Consider the following 24,544-nt stretch of genomic DNA (forward strand, 5'->3'; position numbering starts at 1 on the left):
TAGTGTGCTTTACATTAATAGAATGCTACACAGGCTGACTTAAGAGACTCTGTATCATTTGTTTGACAGCTAAAGTGATACAACTCACTCTTGTGCTGGCACTTTTGATGTTTGCTTTGTGTTTTGATTGTCGTCTTCGGAATTGTAAATTACTCTGGAAAACTCATCACAGAAATTAAATCCAACATCTAATTTTTGTCAAGATTTTTTTTTTCTTCAATTTTACTGTTCAATTAATTGAGGCTTACAGAGGTCAGGTGCCTGAGGCACAGTGTCTAGCATGTCAGTGTCTTAGCTCAGATGAGTTTTCTTTTAGAACCTGATAATTCCTGCTTTATATATTCATCAGTCTGTTCATTAACATCCAGGTCATCCTTGTTGCTCTCTTAAAGGATGGCCTGGCTGTGTTTAAAGGTTCCTCAACACTAGTGAGACTTATGGGAAATCTGCATGTTCATTTGTTACCTTTTATCTGCAAATGATGAACATATAGATATCAATTATGATAATCTCCAGCATGGTAGATGTGGCTCTCTAAGGATTTGTTACCCAGCAAAATCCAGCTGTGTGCTGTTCAGGCTCGACAGTAGGATGCCTGTGCGGGGTGGGATGATAAGTCATGTGCTGTCTGGTATTTGAAGCTGGCACGGCAGAAGGCACGATGGCCTCCAAATAAATTACTTCATTTTCAGGGGCATGGATCCTTTGCCAGGAGACAAATATTTTGCATTCATTTCCTAGAGGCTGCTGGATGTGTGGCATAGTTAGATTTTTGTTGCTGCTGCTGAAGGGCTTTGTCTGCCCAGATACCAAATGCAGAGCTCCTGGGAATTCGGCTAGGAGACCATTCCAGAAGGATTAGACTATAGGAACTCGTAATTAGCCTCCACAGTCTTATACCTTTTAGGATATGCTAGGTTGCAAAACATTTTGAAAAATTCTTGGTTGAAATTCAGTTTAAACATATTAGCATGAGTAAAGAGAAGGGTATACTGTAATTATCTATAACTTTTGAGGTATGGATTTATATAAAACTTTACTCAAGCTAGTTTTTTCTCTCCTTAGTAATTATTTTATGAAAGCAAATGTTTTGGTATTATTGGTCTCCCCTCTCAGTTAATAATGCTTTTTATTTAAGCAATTCCTTTAATTTGTGTCTCTCCCTTCCTTCATCACCACTCACTTGTGGTGTGGCTAAGAAGACAATACTGATGCATTGAGGGGCAATCTGTGAGCAAGTTAATCACCTGCTTCAGCACACATAGCTAGGAGCTGCTTCGCTGTTCTGTAGGACAGAGATAAAATAGAAAGGAAGTAAGATGATTTTTAAAGCAGTGCCTTCAAATGATTATCAAACAAAGGAAAGCATTTGGGAAGCTGTTAAGTTGGAAGGAACTTCCCAGGAAGGAGAAGGCAATAAGGGCAAATGATAAAAAAAAAAAAAAAAAAAAAAGTCAGCCCAGGTACATATTATGTCAATTCAAGTGACTAATGGCCCATTTGGCACTTGCCTTTGGATCATGTGCTGTTAAATGCATGACCTTGTTTCCTGAGGCTGATTTATAGCTTTGTGTGCTTCAAGCTTTATTTTGCTTTCTGAAAAAATCCTGGACTCTTGACGGAAAAGTAGGGAAAGTCTGAAGTGGCTGCAGAAGTTAAGGCGCATCACTTCTTGAAGGCAACAGGCTTACCCCTGGTTTGGATTGTTTTGTTCCATAAGTGGAGCTAACAGGCAGGGACTGTACTGTGTCAGAAAACAATCAGGTGTAAAATGGAATAGGATTCTTTGCAGGAGAAGTAGGAAGAGCTGTTAGAAGAGCACCACTCCATTTAAAGGGGATTCAGGTCTCATCAGGATCAAATGAATGAAGTTCAACAGCAGTGGCTCAGATGGCCCTAAAAGGAATGCGTAGGACGGATTTGGCAGTTATTTGCTGATTTGGTCTATTCCTGCAAATGCCCAGAAAACTCATGTGTTCATCTTACAAGTTCTTTGAGCTTGATTCTAATATGGGGTGATACATGGGGGATAGGAGTCCCTATCCTTTAGCTTGTCACTATTTTTCCTCTGGTTTTTGGTTGGCTGGAAATAAAAACATTTACATCAATCAGTTGTGTCCTTGGTTGGCTTCTGCAGCTTAGGGATATTAAATTCTTTTCTGAGTAAGTGCAGAAATGCATTTACATTTAAGTTGGTGCTTTGCTGCTGGTTTTGAAACTCAACTCTGCTGAGTTGGCAAGCCTTCTACCTTTTCCTCTCCCATCCCTTGGCATTCAGTTAACCTTGACTGAATAATAAGGAGCTACTCAGGTGGGTTTTGTGGCTCTCGTTTCTTTGTTAACTGTTATTTTCACATGTAGCATGGCGTTCCTACGTAGGTTCTTGTGATTCCTGTTTGTAACTGGATCACAACAATAACCTGCTTTTTAGAGCAGGTACAAATGTGCTGCCAGGGGACCAAAGCACGTTCCTTTATCAGTGTAAACAGTGAGAAAACTGATCAGCTTCAAGAGAAGACACTTTCAGTCATTGCCGTGCTGACCTGCAGGTGCAGCTGCGAGATGATGAGGCTCTCTCAGTCTCTGTTTTCAGAAGAGACTCTGACACTTAGAGCTTTGTCACTTGTGGCTCCACCCTTCCTTTTAGTCCATTCATAACCAGGGAAACAAGAGAGAAATGCAAAATACTGGAGCTTGATAAGATTGTAGATGTCATCTTTCCAATCATTCAGTTCACAGATGAAGGAATGAAACCAGTTCCCTTAATTTGGCCAGTTTAAATACCCAGTGCCTACACCTGGGCCAGAATGTGGGTCTTCTGGCCCTCAGTCTAAATCATTCTTCTAATCACTCAGCTTCTCACCAAAATGAGTGTAACCACTGGGAGTAGGGATTACAAAGATTAATTGTTGGATTTCAAGAATCAGGTTGAAAAGAATGGGTTCATCAGTTTGTTTGTTTTTTAATGGTTCTCAGACTGAGAAAGAGAGGAATATTCCTTGAATATCCATAAGATCTAAGTGTTAGTTTTTGTACACCTATTTAATTTTGCTTGGAGAAAGCCGACCTTTTGCATTCATTACCAGTCAGGAGAAATACAGCCATTACTGGACGAGCCATTAATTTTTCACTTGCTTCAGCTTCCTCATGTGTAAAATCAGAACAGTTGGCCTCATCACCATCAGTAAGAGATGATATGAGCCATCTACTCTGTCCTCAGTTTCACGTAGGAGCCTGATCATTCTGGGGATGATCTAAACCAGTGGTTCTCATAGTGTAGTCCCCACACCAGCATCAGCATCATCAGGAAATTGTTAGAAATGCAAATCCTTGGGGCCCAGCCCTGACCTATTCTGTGTCACAAACTCTGGGGTTGACCTTGGCAATCTGTCTTTTAACGAGTCTTACAAATGATTCTAAAGCATTAGAACCACTTATCTAAACAATTCTTTCTCACCTTCCTCTAGTATAGATGATAGTTATGGAATTCAGAAAGTTAAAAGGAAACAGTTGTATGAAGAAAAGACGTATTCACAGAACTAATCATCACTTCCATTCAGGAAGGAGAAACAAATGTTCTGTGGCTCTATTCCATGCTTTTATTATTAGCTATAGGGGGGATCTTTACCAAAATATAATCTCTGCAAGGCAGGGATCACACCTAGCGTTTTCCCTGTTATTTCCCCAGTATCTACCTCAGTCTCTAGAACACACTTGGGACTTAATATTTCTTGAAGAATTACTTAATGAATGTTAAGAATGTTTTGGCACCATAGCATGTGGAAGAAGCATAAAATTTGACAAGGAACAAGTCCAAAGTCCAAGTTTGACCCTCTTTAAGTGGGTAAACTTTATTGAGTTGCTTACTCGTTCGGCTGGAGGGCCCTCATCTGTGTAATGATAAGACTGAGCTGCAGTTGCTTTTGGAGGACTCCCACTCTAACATTGAATCTTCTATGAAAGAAGGTAAAAGGGCAAGGTGAATGTCGATAAAATGATAAGTCCATTAAGGAATTGACTTAATTAGCCCTTTTCCATGATGTTTCTCATGTCTCCAACAGTTCAAGATCTTCTTTTTCTAACATGTTAATTGTATTTTTCTCTGTACCTCCCCCTGTCCTTCCTCCCCAATTTTTTTATGATTACTGACTCTGACTTAGAAAAAATAGAATATATTCAGATTAAAGCTATTGATATCAGGGTCTAAATTTTACATATTATTTATTCCATAATGTCCTAGGACAGTCAGGATCATATAATACATACTCAATAAATACTTCTTGAGTGTGTTTGAAGAAAGGCATTATGTGAACTAACAAGGCTCATATATGTGTTGTGATCATGAAGGCCTGGGTTTAGATCTTGTCTTATTGAATTTTTGGGGGTGACATTGGTTAATAAAATTATATGGGTTTCAGGTATACGATTCTACAATATGTCATCTGTGTATTTTATTGTGTTTACTACCCCAAGTCAAGTCTCTTTCCATCACCATTTATTGCCCCTTGACCCTCTACTACCTCCCCCATCCCTCCCTCTGGCAATCACCATATTGAAGTCTGTGTCCATGAATCTTTCTTTTTTATTTTGCTTAATCCCTTCACCCTTCTTGTCCAGCCCCCAATCCTCTCCCCTCTGACAACTGTCAGTCTGTTTTCTCTATCCATGAGTCGGTTTCCATTTTGTTAGTTTATTTTATTCATTAGATTCCAGGTATAATTTGAAATCATATGGTACTTGTATTTCTCTGACTGGCTTATTTTAATTAGCATAATAATCTCCAGGTCCATCTATGTTGTTGAAAAGGGTGATATTTCCTTCTTTTTTACAGCAGTGTAGTATTCCATTGTGTAGATGTACCACAGCTTTTTTATCCACTTATCTGCTGATGGGCACATGGGCTGCTTCCATAGCTTGGCTATTGTAAATAATGCTGCAATTAATGTAGGAGTGCTTATATTCTTTTGAATTACTGTTTCGGGTTTCTTTTTATATATTCCAAGAAATTGAATTGCTGGGTCATAAGGCAGTTCCATTTTAAATTTTTTGAGATAACTCCATACTGGTTTCCACAGTGGCTGCACCAGTCTGCATTCCCATCAACATTGCACAAGGGTTCCCTTTTCTCCACATACTCGAAGCACATGTTATTTGTTGATGATAGCCATTCTGACAGGGCCCTTTGAACTATTCTAAAGGAAGGAAATAGAATTAGGGGAGGACAAGGCCAGAAAATGGTGAGGATATTTCCTTTATAAAAACACCCAGCACATTTTGGCTATTGGTCTGGATAACTGGCCTTTCTAGTGGCCAATCAATAGAACAGAAATGAAAGGCAGAACAATGTAGCACATGACTGAGTGGGCCTTTCCAAACCCTGCCAACTATCCAAACCTTCCAAGGGGAAGGGATGGTCCATAAAACAAAACTGGCTAGAAGACTGCCTGGATTCTTATTTTATCTCCTCCAGATTCCAAACATCCCAGGCCCAGTCAAGCTGTTCTGTTTTTAGAGTTGAAGAGCAGTCTGAAGATACAGATATTTCCCAAAACAACTTCACGGACTAAAATAAACAAGGGGATAGTATCAGCTCAGTCATTTTGTGACAGAGCTGACTGAGAGAGAAATCTGACTTTCATTCTTATATATTTTACATACTATGAAAGGAAGGAATGAAAGTTATTACTTGATTTTTAGTCCACGAAACAGATGCCACACAAGCAGGGCTGTGGAGTTGGGATGAAATAGGAGATAACTTGAAGACTGGTTATTAAGCATGAAGGAGAAGGAAAGGATTGGGAAGATGTTGAAATCGTAGATAATATTTAAAAATTGAACTGTTCCTTAAAGTTATTACATTTTTCAAATAAATGGCATTTTAACTGCTCATCGCATTTCGGGACCAGAAAACAGTAGGTGCTAATAGGTGGTTTCAGGGAATCTTGTGAACCACTTTTCTGGAGAAGGACACTTTCAGAGAAGCCACAGGCGTTGGCTGGGTTGGGTGAAGCAGAAAGTACTGGAAAGTCCTGAGGGGATAATAGACAGTCCCAGTGGAGGGTACGGGAAGAGATCTTATGTCATTGCTATCATCAAAAAGCATTCTCAAAGACAGTGCTGCACCTATTTTTGTTCCATGAGGTAGATACCTAACAGCAGGCAAAATCTTACACTATGGAAAAATAGATAGCAAATCTACCTTTTCAGTACAGTATTCTACTCTTATCAACAAGATCCCCTGTGGATACCTGAAACATTGGGAGTACTGAACCCTATATATAATGATTTTATATATACCTACCTATGATAAAGTTTAATTTCTTAATTAGGCATGGTAATAAATTAACAATAACTAGTTATAAAATAGAACAATTCTAATAATATACTGTAATAAAAGTTATGGGAATGTGGTTTCTTTCTCTCACCACTCCCCCCCCCCCATAACTGATTTGATAACTGAGATGGCTACTAAGTAACTAATGGGCAGAGAGTATATACAGAGTAGAGAAGCCGGCCAAAGAGATGATTCACATTCCAGGTAGGTGGGACAGAGTGCAATGGTGTGAGATTTCATCATGATACTCAGAATAGTGCATAATTTAAAACCATGAATTGTTTATTTCTGGAATTTTCTATTTAACTAGAGGCCCAATGCATGTAATTCGTGCCAGGGGTTTGGCTCTCGCAGCCATGGCAGCTGCCTCGGCCCTCGAAGGCCCGGCTTCGTCCAGAAGGATGATTGGAAGGTCGTTCAGCTGTCCAGTCTAATTAGCGTATTATTCTTTTATTATTATATATATGTTTGGACTGTTGACTACTGATAATTGAAACCACTGAAAGTGAAACCATGGAAAAGGGGGAATGACTGTAAAACTCTTGATCCAGATCAAACTAGACTTTAAATTGATAATTCATTCTAAAATATTACTAAAGTTCAGAGAAAAAAAATAGTTTTTTATTTTCTTCCTAACCTTTTCCCTTTCTTTATAAATGTCTGGAAGTTTTTACAGAAAGAAAATAATATGGCTTGAGATTATTCATTTTTCATAAAGCAAAATTTCAGTAATTATTTATAACATCATGCTAGTTCTAAAAAGTTCAGTCTCCGCTCCTTCCATCAAGGATGGTGATTTTTTTTTAACCAACTTTAATCAGTTTATAGAGGATAGGAACAAACAGCAAAGCCTGTGGGAAGTGAGAGGAAATATGTTAAGTATACGTTTCATGCCTTACAGTTCATTCTTATTTGTAAATTGTCAATCAAGAATGATGATGTATTATTTTTAAAAATAAACAAATTTGGTAAGATATTAAGATTTGATAATTTGGGAAGTAGATATAGAAATGCTAATTATATAAATTCATTACTTTCTGCATATTTGAAATAATATATCATAGCAGGGAATGAATATAGTACACTCATATAAAGCTACCCATAGTAATCTTAGTGAATGTTAAACTCAGACTGTTACTCTAACCTGATACAGTAAACCCTCAATTTTGCAGACCTTGATTTAGTGGACTTTGGATTTAATGGACAAAATTTCTAGTCTATATGTCATATGTGAAAATGAACACCCTGTTAATTTTAAAATGCTTTTAACCAAGATTTGCTTATAATTAAATTAATGGGTTATTTTTAAAAATTAATTCACTGTTATTTTTAACAAATTTTAGCAAAAAGGCCATATATTGGAAAAAACACTGTAGTTTATTTATTTATCAGACTTTTAATACATTCTTGCAAGAGCGTGTGTCCATCAGATTGAACAGGCACACATAGAGTAGCGATCACAGGCTATTTATCCCTAAGAGTCCCTCCTCTGGTCCTTCATTGGCTGAGTACTATGGGGTTAATAGTTTTTCTCATACGTTGCCTAGGTCTTATTGTCTCCCATTGGGCCATTTAAAAATTGGACTGAGGTTTTCTTCTAGTTGTCTCCACCTCCCCCTGTCTAGTTGAGGCAGCGTGAGGTGTTTTGTCTTGGGTGCCTTGGGGTTTTCCACCGTGATGCTGGCTCACATACACAGTTCTTTGTTCTTATATCCTCTTTCCTCCTCCCTACATCCTGCTTGCCCTGGGGAGATTCAGTAACCGTTTCCATTAAAAGTTGCGCCCTAACCGGTTTGACTCAGTGGTTAGAGCATCGGCCTGCGGACTGAAGGGTCCCAGGTTCGATTCCAGTCAAGGGCATGTACCTTGGTTGTGGGCACATCCCCAGTAGGGGGTGTGCAGGAGGCAGCTAATCGATGTTTCTCTCTCACCGATGTTTCTAACTCTCTGTCCCTCTCTCTTCCTCTCTGTAAAAAATCAATAAAATATATTTTTAAAAGTTGACTATGCTGAAGATGGATCACAGAGGCCCACTTCCTACAGTACATATAAATATTACATACCTACAACTATAGTCTACATATTTAAATCGCAGTCACTGCTCATAAACAATGTTCCATGAGTGATTAGCATGTGATCACACCAAATTGCGCCCAGTGATTGGTTCTGTTGTCGTGTGGCATGACTTTCTGAAGCAGTTTTAACGCATGCCAGCTGATGTTATGATGTACACTAAGCCATGCCCCAGCCATGTGCATTTGTTTACTTGTGGTGACATGAATTCACACATTTATTAGACCTATTCAGTATAAATTTAAAATTTACTGTAATACATATAGAAAACTTGTCTGAAATTAAACTTTTCATACATATTTAATTTTAATTATACAAACAGGTCTGCATAAGTAAAAACAGGTAAACTAATGAATTTGTCAATTTTTTAACATACACATTTGGAAAACCTACTTTATTATATAATGGGCTTTCAGCTTCAATGAACACCCCCTCACCTGAATTAGTCCATTTATCAAGGTTTTACTGTATTGTTCTCTTGAAGCTATAGCTTCCATGTTAAAAGTTTTTAAATATACTTTACAATTCAGGAGTTTCAGTTCCTGTGTGAACCCAAGGAGCAGCCTGACCTTCAAGGCCCTTGCTAACACAGACTGCCCAGACACAGGAATTCAACCAGAGGCCAACTATGGACGCTGACCATGAGAATCCATATACGGACCAGCAATGACACTGCCTGCATGTCCACAGCCATTCCCCTGCCTCCTTGTTTTGCTTTGCCTTGCCCTCATAAAAACCTGTCTGCATTGAGATCTGAAGATGGGTTTTTGAGGACTGGAAAAATCCCCCATCTTCTCGAGATGTGGACACTTGAATAAACGTCTTTCCTTTTTTACCAACACCTGTGTCAGGAGTTTGGCTTCCATTAGGGCAGGTAAGCGAACATTATGAGAAATATTTTTAAAATAATAAGTGAACATTATGAGAAATATTTTTTAAATAATAATCAAGGATACCAATAATTTAATTTCAGGTTCAAATTGTGTATTTCAAATTGCAGTCGTTCTCTTTGACTATTTTTGTTTGTCTGTTTTACTTTGTTTTGCTTAACCTTTCCTCCCAAAATTATCCATTTCCATTTCTGTAAAGAACTTATTTTTCACTAATACCTATGACTCCTAGCTTGTTACATTTTCCTCAGTCTGTCTTTTTCCTTCTTTTTTCCTGGAAAGATGCATGCTGATCTCTTGATTAACATAGGGTTTGGTGAAGAATTTAAGTTACAGACCCAGTGATTTCAGACCTATGTGAAAAATACAATATCCCAGAATGAGCCCTACCCCAGCGGTGCACCAGCTGTTCCGGTGGCCCTGGGAGCCTCTCTGAGTGCAGGCAGCGGCCTCTGTGGGTTGATCAGGGCATCTGACAATGAGACTTTTGCTGTGGCTAGTGGCCCCTTAGAAGGCTTCCATGAAGCAAACCATGCTTCACCTACTTCTCCAGACCTTCTTGGCATGTATGAATTGAGAGCTCAAGAGCAGACTACTTCAGCATCCAGGTTACAGATCCAGCACTTTGCTCTGATACTTTGGAGTACCAGCTAGGTCAGTGGTCAGCAAACTCATTAGTCAACAGAGCCAAATATCAACAATACAACGATTGAAATTTCTTTTAAGAGCCAAATTTTTTAAACTTAAACTATATAGGTAGGTGCATTGTTATTAACTTAATTAGGGTACTCCTAAGCTGGCCTTTGCTAAAACCGTCCTCAATCTGAGGGGTCAACCTCAGCGAACGTACCTCCACTTCTTCTAACGCCACCTCTTCAAAATAGACTCGCCCAGGCCGAAAACCGACTTCTGTGCATGGGCCACGAAGTTTCAATCGCACTGTTCGTGCACGCCCGCACATGGTATTTTGTGGAAGAGCCACACTCAAGGGGCCAAAGAGCCGCATGTGGCTCGCGAGCCGTGGTTTGCCGACTACTGAGCTAGGTTAACTAAATTAACTACCAGAAAGGACAAGCGTATCGCATACAGGGAGTTTTTGCAGGGTTCTTCTATAACAGAAGCTTGTGATGGCAATGATAATATTTTCTGGTTGAGTACCAATAGTCTGCCCCATTTATGAAGCCCATCTATGTGGAAGTCAGAGAAAAGGGCTATGAAAGATTAAAAGAAAAACTTGCAAAATCTCAGAGGGAACTGAAGCTAAAAGATGAAGAGTGTGAGAGGCCTTCTAAAGTATGAGGTCAATTTAAACAGGAATTGGAGAAACTCACAGCTACTCTATTTAAGGAAGCTCATAAGATGGTGAGAAAAGCAACTGTCAAGCAGGCAAAAGCAGAACAACAGCTAAAAGAAGCACAAGGGAAAATTGAAGTACTTCATGCTGAGTAGCTGCTTTGTCCAGTTCTTAGATTGTCCAGTTCTCCATCATCACCTACCAAGAGCCTTTGCCAGATGAAAAGACACCTTTTAAAAAAGAGGCATACAAGAAATAAAAATATAGGCAGTGCTATGAGTGGCAGTCCTCAGGACCTCAAGGTAATATAGCTGTGGATGAAAAGGGGCCACATTCTAACCTGACAAGTTCAGGAAAGGCCTGTGTGGCTGCCTTGTAAACTCATAGACCTAAAGTAACCACAAAGGATGGTCTGAAATTAAAACTTTTTAGCTACCCAGTTTATGGTGGGAAGTCATTTCCTAGGCTGGCATCTTCCTTGACAAAGGTCAACTGTCTGTTGTCTTTTTGCATCTATGATAGCGATAACTTATCTTTTATCAGACCCCTCAAAGTACAGCTCTGCGGAGACCACAAATCTCCTCATATTGAGTTAATTATTGACTGTTAACGTTCCTGCACCCACCTATATACCAGTAAAAGAAGTATGTGCCTATCATTTTACTTTTTATCCAATCCCAGAGATTTCCCCCCTTTGCTTTCTGCCACCTTCCTAATCTATCACCAATGGATTTCATTTAACCCACATATATCTCTTTCAATTGTAATGTATAATATAAGGTGCAAAACTGCCATTCTCCGGAGCATTATCTCAATCCTTTAAGATTTTTGCTTCCTGGAAATTGTCAACAGTTTGGCTCAAACACAAAAATTATTCACAGGTTTGAATATTTCTAATGTTGACACAGCCAATTGTGAAAGAATGCAAAGAGACTAATTATCTCTGTATAACGAATTCAGATCTTGGCAGGATGAGCCCACAATAGACAGAACCTGTCCTTTCTTAGACAAAATCTATCAGAAAGATACCTTTTCCATGTTTAACATTATCAAAAAGTGAATTGGCTTCAGCGGTTTTGGAGGCTGTGGAAACAATACTCGAAGGCTTAGAGTCTAAGCATTAAAGCAGTGGGATTACAACCTGTTGGATTTGTGAAGGCTTCAAAAAAAGTCCTCTCACTGGCAGAGTAAGTCCTGTAAACACAGAATTAAATTAGGAGACTCTGCAACTATTATCATGTTTCTCCTTTTTGTAAATACAGGAATACTTCTGTATGTAACTTTTTTACATACATTTGATATATCTAGCAGGGACTTGTGAAACAGCAGGCTGTTGACCACATGTTTTGGGAAGTTGCACAGTTGAGAAAAGAGATGTCACTGGCAAAGCTGGAATATCTAAAGAAGGAACTCTGATCCTTTGCCTGGGACCATGCATGAACCTCCCTGATACCTGGAAAATAGCTGAATACTTTTATGGTTACTTGATATTTATTTCCAAGGTGTGGGTCCAAGACATTTTCCCTCTTCTGCAAATAACACCAAGAAATACTGTGATTTTTAAAAAACTGACCTATGCTGTGTTTGCTTATTCTTCAGTTGCACACACACACACAAATTACAGGTGTGTAATTACTAGTGATTGTAATTTATAGTTGCAAAAAAAAGATAATAAATAAATATTAGATTAAAAAAAAATACAACTTTCTAGGCACCTACCATTCCCACCTCTGAATGTTAAAAGTAAAACCTTAGAGCAACCTGAGAAACAAATGATTCTGGATTTTTAGTTTCTAGTGATTTCCTCCGAGAAAGAGACAAAGGCTTGCTATTCCAGTGGATTCAGACATCTCCACCCCAGTTTGCCCCAGGGTAAAAGTAGCCCTTCTGGAAAACAGTATCATGTTTTATAATTCAGAGAAAAAAAGTTAAAGGTAAAGAAAAGTTGAGGAATGTTACTTAACCAAGAGGGCTCAAAATGTATAATTTGATAGACTTAACTCTGCCTTTAATGAGTGATGCTATCTTTGTTTTTCAGTCTCTGGTTAGGAGCCTTGACAGTATAGAACTCCAGAACAACACACACTTACTGTGCTACCTTCACTGTTATTGTCTGCTGAGACATCAGCAACCACCAGCAAATGGGCAACTGAGCGGGGCTTCCGCCTTCCGCGAGGATTCTTTCTCTTTGAGCATAGTGAATTCCTCTCACAGAGTCTGTCTATTTCTTATAACTTGTTAGTTACTTTAATATTGTTTGGTTTGTGCTATTTACCATCTTTATTTTAAAATCTCTTGCCTTGGCTGGTGTTTCTCAATGTTTAGAGCGTTGGCCCTCTACCAAAGGGTCAAGGGTTTGACCTAGTCAAGGGCACATACCTGGGTTGTAGGCTTGATATCCTGCCCTGGTCCGGATGTGTCTGGGAGACAACCAATCGATGTGCCTCTCTGACATCAATGTTTCTTTCTCTCTCTTTCTTTCTCTCTCTCTCCTTCCCTTCCACCTTTCCCCTCTCTCTAAAAATCAATGGGAAAATTATCCTCAGGTGAGTATTAACAACAAAAAATCTCTTATTAATTGATCATGGCATTCCTAAAAAAACATACCCATTGATAATACTGGAATAGAGGGATGCTTTAAAGTAGTCCAAGCCCGGCTGGTGTGTCTCAGAGGTTCTGTGTCAACCTATGAACCAGGCGGTCATGGTTCAATTCCAGGTCAGGCACATGCCTGGGTTGTGGACTTGATACACAGTGGGAGGCATGCACGAGGCAGCCAATCAATGATTCTCTCTTATCATTGATGTTTCTATCTCTCCCTCTCCTTTCCTCTCTCAAATCAATAAAAATATATTTTTAAAAAATAAATTAAAACATTAAAAATACAAGCTCTCATTAAAAAATAGTCAAAAAATTTTTAAAGTACAATTTAAATATAGAATAGTAAAATAAACAAATAAAAATATACAGTTCATAATTTACACCATGTTCATAATTAACTGCAAACATATTACAAAATGTAAACCCAAACTATAAAACCTCTAGGAGAAAACATAGGAAGAAATATTTTTTACCTTGTGTTAGGCTAAGATTTCTTAGATACAATATCAAAAGCATGGTCCATAATGAAAAAAAAAAATGACTAAGTCTAACTTTGTCAAAAACAAGAATGTATGTTCCTTGAAAAACACTGGGAGAAAATTTTTGCAAATCTCATATCCAGTAAAAGACTCATATCCAAAATATCTAAAAACATTTAAAACTCAACAACAAGAAAACAAACAATGCAATTAAAAATATTGAACAAAGTAGATATAAGATGGCAAATAGCCATATGAAAAGATTTTAAACCTCATTTGTCATTAGGAAAATGTAAATTAAAGCCACAATGAAATATCACTTAACACCTGTCAGAATGATCAAAGTTAAAAAAGACTTACCATGCTCAGTATTAGTGAGGCTGTGGATGAACTGGAACTTTCACACACTGCTGTGGCAATGTGAAATGATAGAACCACTTTGGAAAACAACTTGGCAGCTTCTTAAAAATGTTAAACATACACATACCCGATTATCCAACCATTCCACTCCTAGGTATTTTCCAAAGAGAACTGAGTACATATATTCTTACAAAGATTTCTATATGACCATAGCTGCTGTATTTGTATTAGCCCCAAACTGGAAACAATCTGAATGTTCATCAACAAGTGAATATATATATATATAAAAAAAATTGTGCTATATCCATACACTGGAATATATTCAGCAATAAAAAAAGGAATGAATTCAAATTCAAACCAATCTATAATGAAAGAAAGCAGATTAGTAGTTTCCTGGGATGGGAGAGTATGGAATAGGGGTAGGGAGGAATTACAGAGGATCAGGAAGAAAACATGGATAATGGATATGTTTATTATCTAAATCATGGTGATGTTTTTACTGATATATATATATATATATATATATATATATATATATATATCAAAATTTATCAAATTGTACACTTTAAGTTCAACTTATTATATGTCAATAAAACCTCAGTAAAGCTGTTAAAAAGAAAGGAAAGGGAAGGGAAGGGCAAATGGAAAGGGAAGGAAGGAAGGAAGGAAGGAAAGAAGGAAGGAAGGAAGGAAGGAAGGAAGGAAGGAAGGAAGGAAGGAAGGAAGGAAAAGGAAAGGGGGGAGGGAAGAAGGAAGGAAGGAAGGAAGGAAGGAAGGAAGGAAGGAAGGAAGGAAGAAAAGGCCTGGATTTAAAGTTAGAGACCTGGGTTGGGATCTTGAATCTGTCATTTACTTGCTATGAGCAAACTGCATTCTTTAGCCTCAGTTTCCTTTTCTATAAAATGAGGTTAATGATACCCATTTCATATGCAGATAATGTATATAAAGTATTTTGCAATATGCAGAATGTTCAATAAATATTAGGCATTATTATACTATTTTTAATATTTATCAAGCAGAGGGAAGTTGCAGCAATTTGAGGCATTTCCTACCCACATTGGCTGGAAATGTCTGGAGTCCTTTGGGGCAAGAGGGAAGTTAAAGTGGGTGTGGGGAGCAGAGAAGTAGCAGGGATGTTCATCTTTTGCTGTGAGATGGAAAATAATACCTGAAACTTGTTAGGCCACTCATCACACAAGAAATGTATTGCTGCTGCCCCCTGTTTGGGGTCTTCAGGTCCCAGCATACAGTGCTCCAATTTAATGTAGGCCACAGAGCACTGCTAATGTGGATGTACAGTTTCTTTGGGCTACCCCGGTAGAGAGGAACTGAAGCGGAAATGGACAATAAATTCTTAATGCAATGCACACATTATGCCTCACGTTATTTGTAAACAAAAGGCATACCATGCATTTTCTCTGTAAGCTAAAATACATTTATTTATACTTACTAAATGGTGTCCAACTATTGCTTGGATGACATAAAAAGCTTTTATAAACATAAAAATGTTTATAAAGAAATTGTTTAGAAACATGCATATACTGGTACTGTTTTTAAAAATGCAGTTTCTCTTTCCACTAAACATATACTCCTTTGATAGCACCAAGTGTGGAAGTAGATGCAAAGCACTAAGCCATTTAAAATCTAAATGAGACTAAATTTAATAAGGGAATGTCATGTTTCATTTTAAAGATTCTCTTCACCTCCTTTTCTTAAGCTGTCAAGTAAAAGAAAAGGCAGCTTTGTAATTACATGGCTGCCTCAGCTTCAGATTACATGTGAGATCTCACATTATTTTCTCACACCTTTCTCTCCCTTCCTCCCTCTCTACCCCTAACCCACCTCCTTCCCTCTCTGCCATCCAACCCGCCCCCACCCCAGCTTTCTGCCTTACACTTCCTTCTTAAGCAGCTGACAGAATGATGGCGTTTTGCTGATTAAGTTGCTGAAAGATGGTCGCCCTTATTAATTTAGGGGGTGTCAGGCAAAAAGTAAAATAAAATAAATGACAAGAGTGAAAAAAATGTTTCTTACTGTGGATCATCATCCTAGCCTGTCTGGGTAGAAAACTAGGTGATTTTGGTTTCCACTACTTGGCAGAGTGTGAAATCAAATGGAACTTAACTTCGTCAGACGTTCACTGTCTTCCATTCCACACTCCCACTGCTGTTCTCGTAACCCTGAGGGCTTTTTTCACATTTGCTCATAGTGAGCAAAGAATCCCACTGACCATTAGGATTCTCACCCCTTGTTAAAAACGTAGCAAAGGTATTAGCAGAAGTAACAACAGGTCTCCTTTCAGATATATTTTATAGTAGCCTCTTGTTTTTCTAATCACAATTATTAACTGCACTGTTGGTCACAAAATGGGAATAAGCCCACGAAGCCAGTGCTGAATATTGGAAACTATCACATGGTTCCCTAGAAAGTTGTAACAAAGATAGTGTGGAAGATAATGGTGCAGAATGAAGCTGTTTTTTCCTTCCATTTCCTGCAGTGATATACTTGGTGTTATTTTGTTTGTAAGAGATGGTTCTTACAGGGTCATCTGCCTGACCAGGTGGCTAGTTTTGATTGTAGGCTTGATCTGAATTTAGTGGTAAAGGACAGAGAGAGGGATGTGTCACAGATCCTTTACAATGACTGGTAAGGTTTGAAGAAATTTTGGATAATTCTTTTGTGATAGAAGGCAATGCATCACTGAATAGATAATAATATTTTGTGTATATTATAAACAAAATATTACTTAGACAATGCACTCTATCATTGGAAACCTGTAGAGAGAATGAACCTGTTAATAAGAAGGAAGTGAAGAGAATCAGACATTGTTGAGTTTAGTAAAAGTGAGGAACATGAGGTTGTTTGTTTCACCAGGAAGCTGCAGCTTCGCAACCCTCCTTCCCCCTTGTAGGGAGCAGCCTACCCTCCCACACAGGATTGGAGGGGGAAAGAGGGAGAGGTAAACACATGGGAACTAGTAGTCAAAATGGTGTAGGGGGAGGTGCTTGACCATAGAGGCCTGTCAGTCTAACCTAGGAGAGGGATCATTAACTAGGGGTGGACCCATCAGAAGCCTGAGAAAGCCTGGCAAGTTGACTGTTTATTGGGACAGATCTCGAGGGCTGCAAAGGACTAAGCTTTTTTTAAAAAAAAAAAAATTTTATTGATATTTTACAGAGAGGAAGGGAGAGGGATGGAGAGTTAGAAGCATCGATGAGAGAGAAACACCGATCAGCTGCCTCCTGCACACCTCCTACTGGGGATGTGCCCGCAACCAAGGTACATGCCCCTGACTGGAATCGAACCCAGGACCTTTTAGTCTGCAGGCCGACGCTCTACCCACTGATCCAAACTGGTTAGGGCTAAGCTTTAATATGAAACAGGAACTGTGGACACCGGTCTTTGTCTTGGCCTTGATGAAGATAAGGTTGGACTTTTTTCGTAGCAGATGGACAAAGATGGGGCATTGGGAACCCAGGAGGGGCACTCCTTTGATTTTGCATCATAGTTAAATCACTTTACCATACCACAATCTCCTGTGGCTAGGTCCTTGACATGCATTTCTCACAATCCCATGGGAGAGCCCAATTTCTACCAATAGCAAACCTAATGGGAAGAGTTCCTTCTTCAGATTTGGAAGGAACTAAGGAAGTTGTTTATTCTCTACCTGACACATTAATCCTTCCACAGCACCTGCAAACCTCTGTTAGAATATACTCAGTGAGCCCAGCCAGCATTGCTCAGTGGTTGAGCGTTGACCTGTGAACCAGGGGGTCACAGTTCCATTCTGGTCAGGGCACATGCCTGGATTTCGGGCTTGATCCCCAGTGTGGGGCGTGCAGGAGGCAGCCAATCAATGATTTTCTCACATGGATCTCTCTCTCCTCCCCCCTCCTCTCTGGAAAAGGGGGAAAAAAAGAATATATTCAGTTAGAGGGAACTCACTACCCTAATGTTACTGAATAATTCTGTTAGTTGGTCTTTTAGCCAAAATCAACCTTTCATGATTTGAACCAATTAATTAAACTCTGTATTCTGGAGCCGGAGAATAAATCCAAGTCCTTCCTCTGCCTGAGAGCCTTCAAGTTTTGTGGACAGCTCTTATATTTATACTAATTCTTTCATTCACCAAGTAAAAAAATTCCTCACTTCTTTAAGTAGTTTCTCTCTCAATCTCCCTAAGGGTCTTGCACAATTCCTTATCTATATATACATAGTAGGTCTTCAGGAAATGTTTGACTTGACACAAGTCTGGCTATTGACAATTGTATTCCACTCAGATTCCACTCTATATAATGTGGAAATAGCAGTGATTACTAGCATTTTTAAAAAATTTTATTTAAAAAAAATAAAGAGAGGGAGAGGGAGAGAGAAACATCAATGATGAGAGAGAAACATTGATTGACTGCCTCCTGCACTCCCCCACTGGGGATGGAGCCCACAACCCAGTGCCCTGATTGGGACCGTGACCTCCTGGTTCAAGGTTGATATTCAACCACTGAGCAACACTAACTGGGCACTAGCATGTTTGCTGTTGATAACATCTTTATGTGGTTGACCACAAACTATTAATTTAACCTCATGTTTCCTCCTAGATTGCTTGACTGATCCTCCCTCAGGTGGATGATGTTCCTCTCTCTTTTTAATTTACACCAGTGCCCAGAAAAAAATGTTTAGGGGAAAAAAAAGAAAAAAAGGCATGTCTGTGTAGACTTAAAAAAAAGGACATGCCTATATAAATCTTAATTGAAATATCTAGGAAGAAAGCCTGAGCTTTGAGGAAAATATAAGTTCTTTTATTCTCCCTAGTTGATGAGAAAAAGTGGAAATCTTAGTTATAGTTAAATTAATTTTAATTAATTCATTTATATTTTAGCCAGTTCATTTCTGTTTATTTTAGGGAGGTGAAGCACATTGAATATGAAACTGTTTATTTTTCTTTTAGCTTTTGGTTACATATATGACAGCAGATAAAGATGTAAAATAATATAGTTATTGCTGAGTATGTTTTAAGTATTAGAATTAGGAATATGATGTTTTGGGATGAATTATGTTCCCTCAAATACATATGTTGAACCCCTAACCCCTAGTACCTCAGAATATGACCTGGAGATAGGCTCTTTAAAGAGATAATCAAGTTAAAATGAGGATATGAGACTGGGCCCTAATCCAATATGACTGGTGTTCTTATAAGGAATTGGGAGACAGACATAAACAGAGGGAAGACCATGTAAAGACCAAGGGAGAAGAAAACCATCTGTAAGCCAAGGAGAGAGGCTTCTGAAGAAACCAATCCAGCCAACACCTTGATCTCGGACTTCTAGCCTCCAGAACTGTGAGAAAATAAATTTATGTTGTTCAAGTCACCCAGTCTGTGGTGCTTTGTTATGGTAGCCCTAGCAAACTAACATAGTAGGCAAATGCTTACAGTGTACATTCTGAAACATGAAGCCAAACCAAGTTTAAAGGATATTTAAGATCCCATAAGATAGAACTACAAATAATTGGTTATAATATTGGGTCTATTAAAGTTGTTCATCTGAATTTATTCATATAAAATAAACCAGTACTTTCATTTGAACAGTTTTGAAAGGAAATCACAAAACATGTTGATTAAACTATAACATTATTTAAAACATTATTCTTTGCTGTAACTAAATTAATATAATTTGAAACATGTTAGTATTTCTTTTGATGACTCACCAATGCATTGTTTAGTATACTCATGTGTTTATTACAACTTTGCTGTGTAACCTCAAAGTTAAATAAGCATGTTGGCAAAGGAATTATATGCCCAAACTTCTAATTTTATCATCTTTCTCATTTGTACATGGAGTATTACAGTTGTTAACCCTTGGAGGAAGCTTTTTGTATTTGACCCATCAAATGGCACATTGTGAGAAATTGGTCTGATGACATAAATGGGCATCCACCACGTTATTGTCAAACAAGCAGGAGAGTTTTAATTGTGTCAGTGCTTTTCATTAATCGAGTAGTGAGTTGCTGCCAACACTTTAATAATAGAATAGCATAGAATTGGATTGACCTAATAAAGAATATTGACATAGTAAAGTTCAGTATTGTTGGATGAAGTTTTGTTCCAATTATATTAATTAATTAATTCAACATGAATTTATTGACATACCTGGTACTGTTCTAGGTGCTTGGGACAGACACATCAGTAGACAAACAAACAAAGACCCCTGACCTCATGGTGCTTACTCTGTCGCAGGAGAAGAAGGCTAATAAATAATAGGCATGATAAGTAAATTAAATGGCATGTTAGCAGGGTAGTAAAGGGTATTGGGAATTATAGGAGTGGGATAAGGTTGAAGTTTTAAACAGGATGATCAGGGAAGACTTTATTGAGCTGCTGCTAAGCAGACATATAGGAGGCGAGGGAGTTGGCCATGTGGATATTTAGGTGAAGATTGTGCTAGGCAGAAGGAACAAGCAAGTGCCAAGTCACAAAGACAGAAATTCCTGGCACGTCTGTGGGATGGCAAAGGGCCTGTGTCTGGAGACGGATGAGTGAGGGAGTTGGTGTCTAAGAAGCAAGAGTGGCCAGCTCATATAGCATTTGTAGGCCATTTTAAGAATTCTCGCTGTTATGCTGAGTGAAAATGGGAATCACTCAGGGTTCTGGGCGGAGGACTGACATATATATAAGTTGTGACAGAAATGAGATTATTACCCTGGGATGGTCTCTTAAATTTTGCAATTGGTTTACCAAACAATGCAAATAAGAATTACGTGAAGATTTTTAAAGATTCTGTTTCCCAGCCTCATACAAACCTACTAGAGTAAAATGTGTATTTTTTTAATGGAGAAAAAGTTTATTATAAAATCCACTCTTATAAAACACTGCATTTCTGCAAACCAACTTGGGATTTCACATTATTAAGCAAATGAGTCTTATGGTAGAAATAACATCTGACAGCCTTGATTCTTATTTTAAAATTAGACATTTGACTAACAATATTCATGTTAATAACTCCTTTTCATTTCGATAGCATTATTTCTAAGATTAATTTTTTTAGTTCATTTTCAAATACACTTGCCTCTTACTGTCTTGCTTCATATGGTTTCAGTATTTCCAGTTGTTTCGTTATAGGGTCTATGCTCATCTACTAACTCTTTCCCTCCTGTTGGTTTGTGTTCTTTTATGGCTTGTAATTTTTTCACATTAAGCTCTGTGAGGTTTTTTTATTAGACATCAATGTTACAAGTGTGAGGCCATCCCTATAGGCTGGCTTTACTTGGCAGGGAGTTCTATTTCCCTGTGCATAGGTAGCTCTGTTCTTTCTCTAAAGCCTTCTGTGACCATAGAGGTCTTTATTCTCAGCCAATAAAGCCAATGTACTCTAATATTTTAAAACTTCATTTTTTTGTTTTGTTTTTGATACCTTGGTTTAGAGCTTGGCCACTTATAGTTATTGTTTTTTTCATATGGTATGCTGCTAAATCCAAGGGGGGATTTCCCAGATCAGTTTAACATACTATATTGACTTCAGTTTGGCTTGAGTCTAAGATGCTGTCCTATTTGCTAGATATATATTTACTTATATTCCTGCATGTGGGTGTTTTGGAGGAAAACTATCCAAGGTAAATTTACTTAGAATTTCTGTATATCAGGGAAAAGTGAATTTTTATAAATTCAATTATAAAATTTATTCCCACAGAGAAATACTTTATGAATTTAAGTATTCATAAAGATTAAAATAAAATAGCTTTTGAAAAAGCTCACTATATACTTCAGACTGAATAAACTAAATGAGAATATTCTAGATGCTTGGGACAGACACATCAGTAGACTTATGTTAAGACCAGCTGCATTTCAAGTCATAAAAACTGAAATACTTTTTAAAATAATTACATCCAGTGTTTGCTCTCTTTGAAGTGACCATCTTACTAAAAAAAAATGGTTACCAAAGTGACTGAATAGTCATATCAAGTTTTCATGTTAGCCTATTCTTTGTGCATGTTTATGAATTGTGCATATAATGCAGAAGGACTTCACAAAAATTTGTGGCTTTCCCAGGATTTCCCACAAGTCTGATCTTGAAGTCCTGAACTTCTGTTGATATAAGCTTCAAAATGTAGCCTTATCTGAGTGATTCAAGAAGCAGTACTTAAAGATGCTTATATAACACTTGAGCTAACTATTGAGCCAGTTTCTATGGTTTGTGATCCATACATCATCTTCTGAACATTACTACTTTATACATATTAATGGAATCCATCTTCAATTTCTTCTCTCACTTTTTCTCTTCCTTTTGCGTTTCCTTGCTGTGGCCTGAGGTCACCAGCTCCTTGGGTACAATCAAAACACTTTTGTTATGGCTGAATTGAAGAGTATATTGGTTTGACTGGCCTACCTTCATCACCTCTTAACCTACTAAAAATATTATGCAAATGTTATGCAGTTTCTGTTTTATTACACTGGGATCCCTCTCTCTTGAGGGTTTCTTTCTTTGCTTGCAAGTTACATACATCATCTTCTGGAATCAAAATTATATTCCATCTGTGCTTATGACAGTTCTGAGCAGCAACTTTATTTTTTCCTTTTCATCTAGTATCATGGATAAGTGACACTTGTAAATCTGTCAGGTAGTACCTCCTTAGCATGCTGTTGAAAGAATCAATAGGCATCCAGACAGTTTTAGCTGCCGAAAAAGGGATGTGCAGAGTTTTAGCTCAGCATTCATCATAGCTTAAGTTTCTGTCTATGTCATTGATGTATCTACCTACTCCTTTTTATCTGTGACTTCTCAGGCCATGAAAAAGATTCAGAAGTGGATTCTAGTGCACCTGGCTGTAAGTGGTAAGTGTGGTTATGGAATATGTATTGAAATACAAGGTCCCCAGGAAAACCAGAATCACCCCTATAATCCATGGGACAAAGCTTATTGGGCTCTGAGTAGTAGCTTCCTACAGCCCCGTCTAAGGCATTATGGGAAAGGGATTCGAGGTCACTTTTTAGAACCTATAGCATCTTCTTCACACATAGAGAAATTAGACTTGGTGACAGAGGTGCCACTGTGGCTTGGATTTAAGAAAAGCCCAGAATCAGAATCCAGTTCTTCAAAAAAGCATGAGACTTGCATTGGAGTAAAACGTTCTTGTGTAGCCAAAGACATTAGCTTTATCTCATCAAAGATATTGATATCACGGTCATATAGAAGATCTTGGCTTGTTATATTCTTCATCTGATGGTCAGCAAGTGGAAGAAATCCTGTCAAATTAGTTGTAGGACGGGTGAGTTCAGGATTGGTGGTCGGAGAATTTAACTGCAGAAATGGCCCTTGTGGCTGTGGAGTCCTTGCTATGGACCTCTTCTAAACGTACTGTCAGGACACAGTAGCATGGCCTCATGGAGATGCACACCTTGACTTACAGCCTGGCTAAAATTATGCTTTGAAGTGCTAAAGAATTCATGTCATCATTGATGCTTCCTGAACAGGAGGAGTATCTCCCAGTGAGATGCTCCGCAGCTTCCCAGCTGTGATGAAAACAACGGAAATAATTCTTCCAGGGAGACAGATGCGTCAGACCCATTTAGATGTCTCTCATTTATAGATTCAGCGTTTTTTTTCTGCCTCCCACTGGGGTTTATCTCTCATTGTATTTTCATCTTCATTCTTCTGCTGTGGTGACTTTCCCTTCTGGGCTGACACTGTTCATTTTCCTCCTGCTGGGAACTGCGACCCATAGCTCTTAGTACCTCTTTCTCTTCGCTCTTACATCAGCTGGAATCAGGTACTTGAGCCCTAGGTTTAGGTTTCACGTGTGCCTTTCTCCTCCCCAGTGACCAAAGAACTACTTGTAGTCACTCCGGGGTCCTTGCCTCCCTCCACCCACCCATGCATACAAATACCTACGTCTTGGGCCAAAGAGGCAGCGGTGGTACCAGGTCAGTCCATGCCTGTGCAGCGGGATGAAGGGAACCCCTAGTACACATACCTCCCAGAGCAGTTGCCCCTCGGCATCCACCACGGGTCAGCTCCTGGCCTTTGGGGTGCAGGTGGTTCACATGCCCCAACTCTCCTGAGGCCAAAAGGGGCTCAGTTTAGGCAGGATTCCTTGGGCCACCCCCTGAGAAGCAGTTCATCCTGAAGGGAACAGCAGATAAGATGCCCAGGTCCAAGTAGAGCCTGGTCAAACTCAGCAGGACATGATATTTTTAATAAGCAGCTCAGGTGATTCGTTTGTAATCAGAAGTGTTTGCAAATCACTGACTTTTTAAAAGATCTGAGTTCACTTCCTGTTCCTTCTTAGCAATGGGGCATGGTTAAAGTCATGTCACCTGGAGCCACAATGCCAACCTTCCAGGGTTGTTTTGAGGTGTTCATGAGCAATCTACAACATGCAGCAAATACTCCTCTGCAAATTTTCTCAAGTGCAGCACTTTAAACTGGAAATAACCGGTAAAGAATTCACAAGGGAATGATTTACAAGAAAACAAATTCTGTCTGTGAACAATAAGTCCTGATGCAAGGCTGTTTGTTAACCT

At 38.6% G+C, this 24,544-nt stretch overlaps 1 protein-coding gene and 3 pseudogenes across 5 annotated transcripts in view; 3 read left to right on the forward strand and 1 right to left on the reverse strand.

The window, feature by feature from the left end:
* LHFPL6 (LHFPL tetraspan subfamily member 6) overlaps positions 1-24,544 on the forward strand; it is a 243,909-nt gene that overhangs the window by 92,236 nt on the left and 127,129 nt on the right. The gene's annotated exons all lie outside the window — the stretch shown is intronic.
* LOC308511843 (rab-3A-interacting protein-like) lies at positions 6,480-10,902 on the forward strand (annotated as a pseudogene). Its single transcript has 2 exons — positions 6,480-6,538; positions 10,342-10,902. The product of its transcript is annotated as a rab-3A-interacting protein-like (transcript).
* LOC308511854 (rab-3A-interacting protein-like) lies at positions 11,488-13,140 on the forward strand (annotated as a pseudogene). Its single transcript has one exon. The product of its transcript is annotated as a rab-3A-interacting protein-like (transcript).
* On the reverse strand, positions 22,261-23,743 carry LOC308511865 (nuclear factor erythroid 2-related factor 3-like; annotated as a pseudogene). Its single transcript has one exon. The product of its transcript is annotated as a nuclear factor erythroid 2-related factor 3-like (transcript).

Source organism: Myotis nattereri (assembly GCF_964212035.1).
Source record: "Myotis nattereri genome assembly, chromosome: 2".
In the NCBI taxonomy this organism is placed as follows: Eukaryota; Metazoa; Chordata; class Mammalia; order Chiroptera; family Vespertilionidae; genus Myotis; species Myotis nattereri.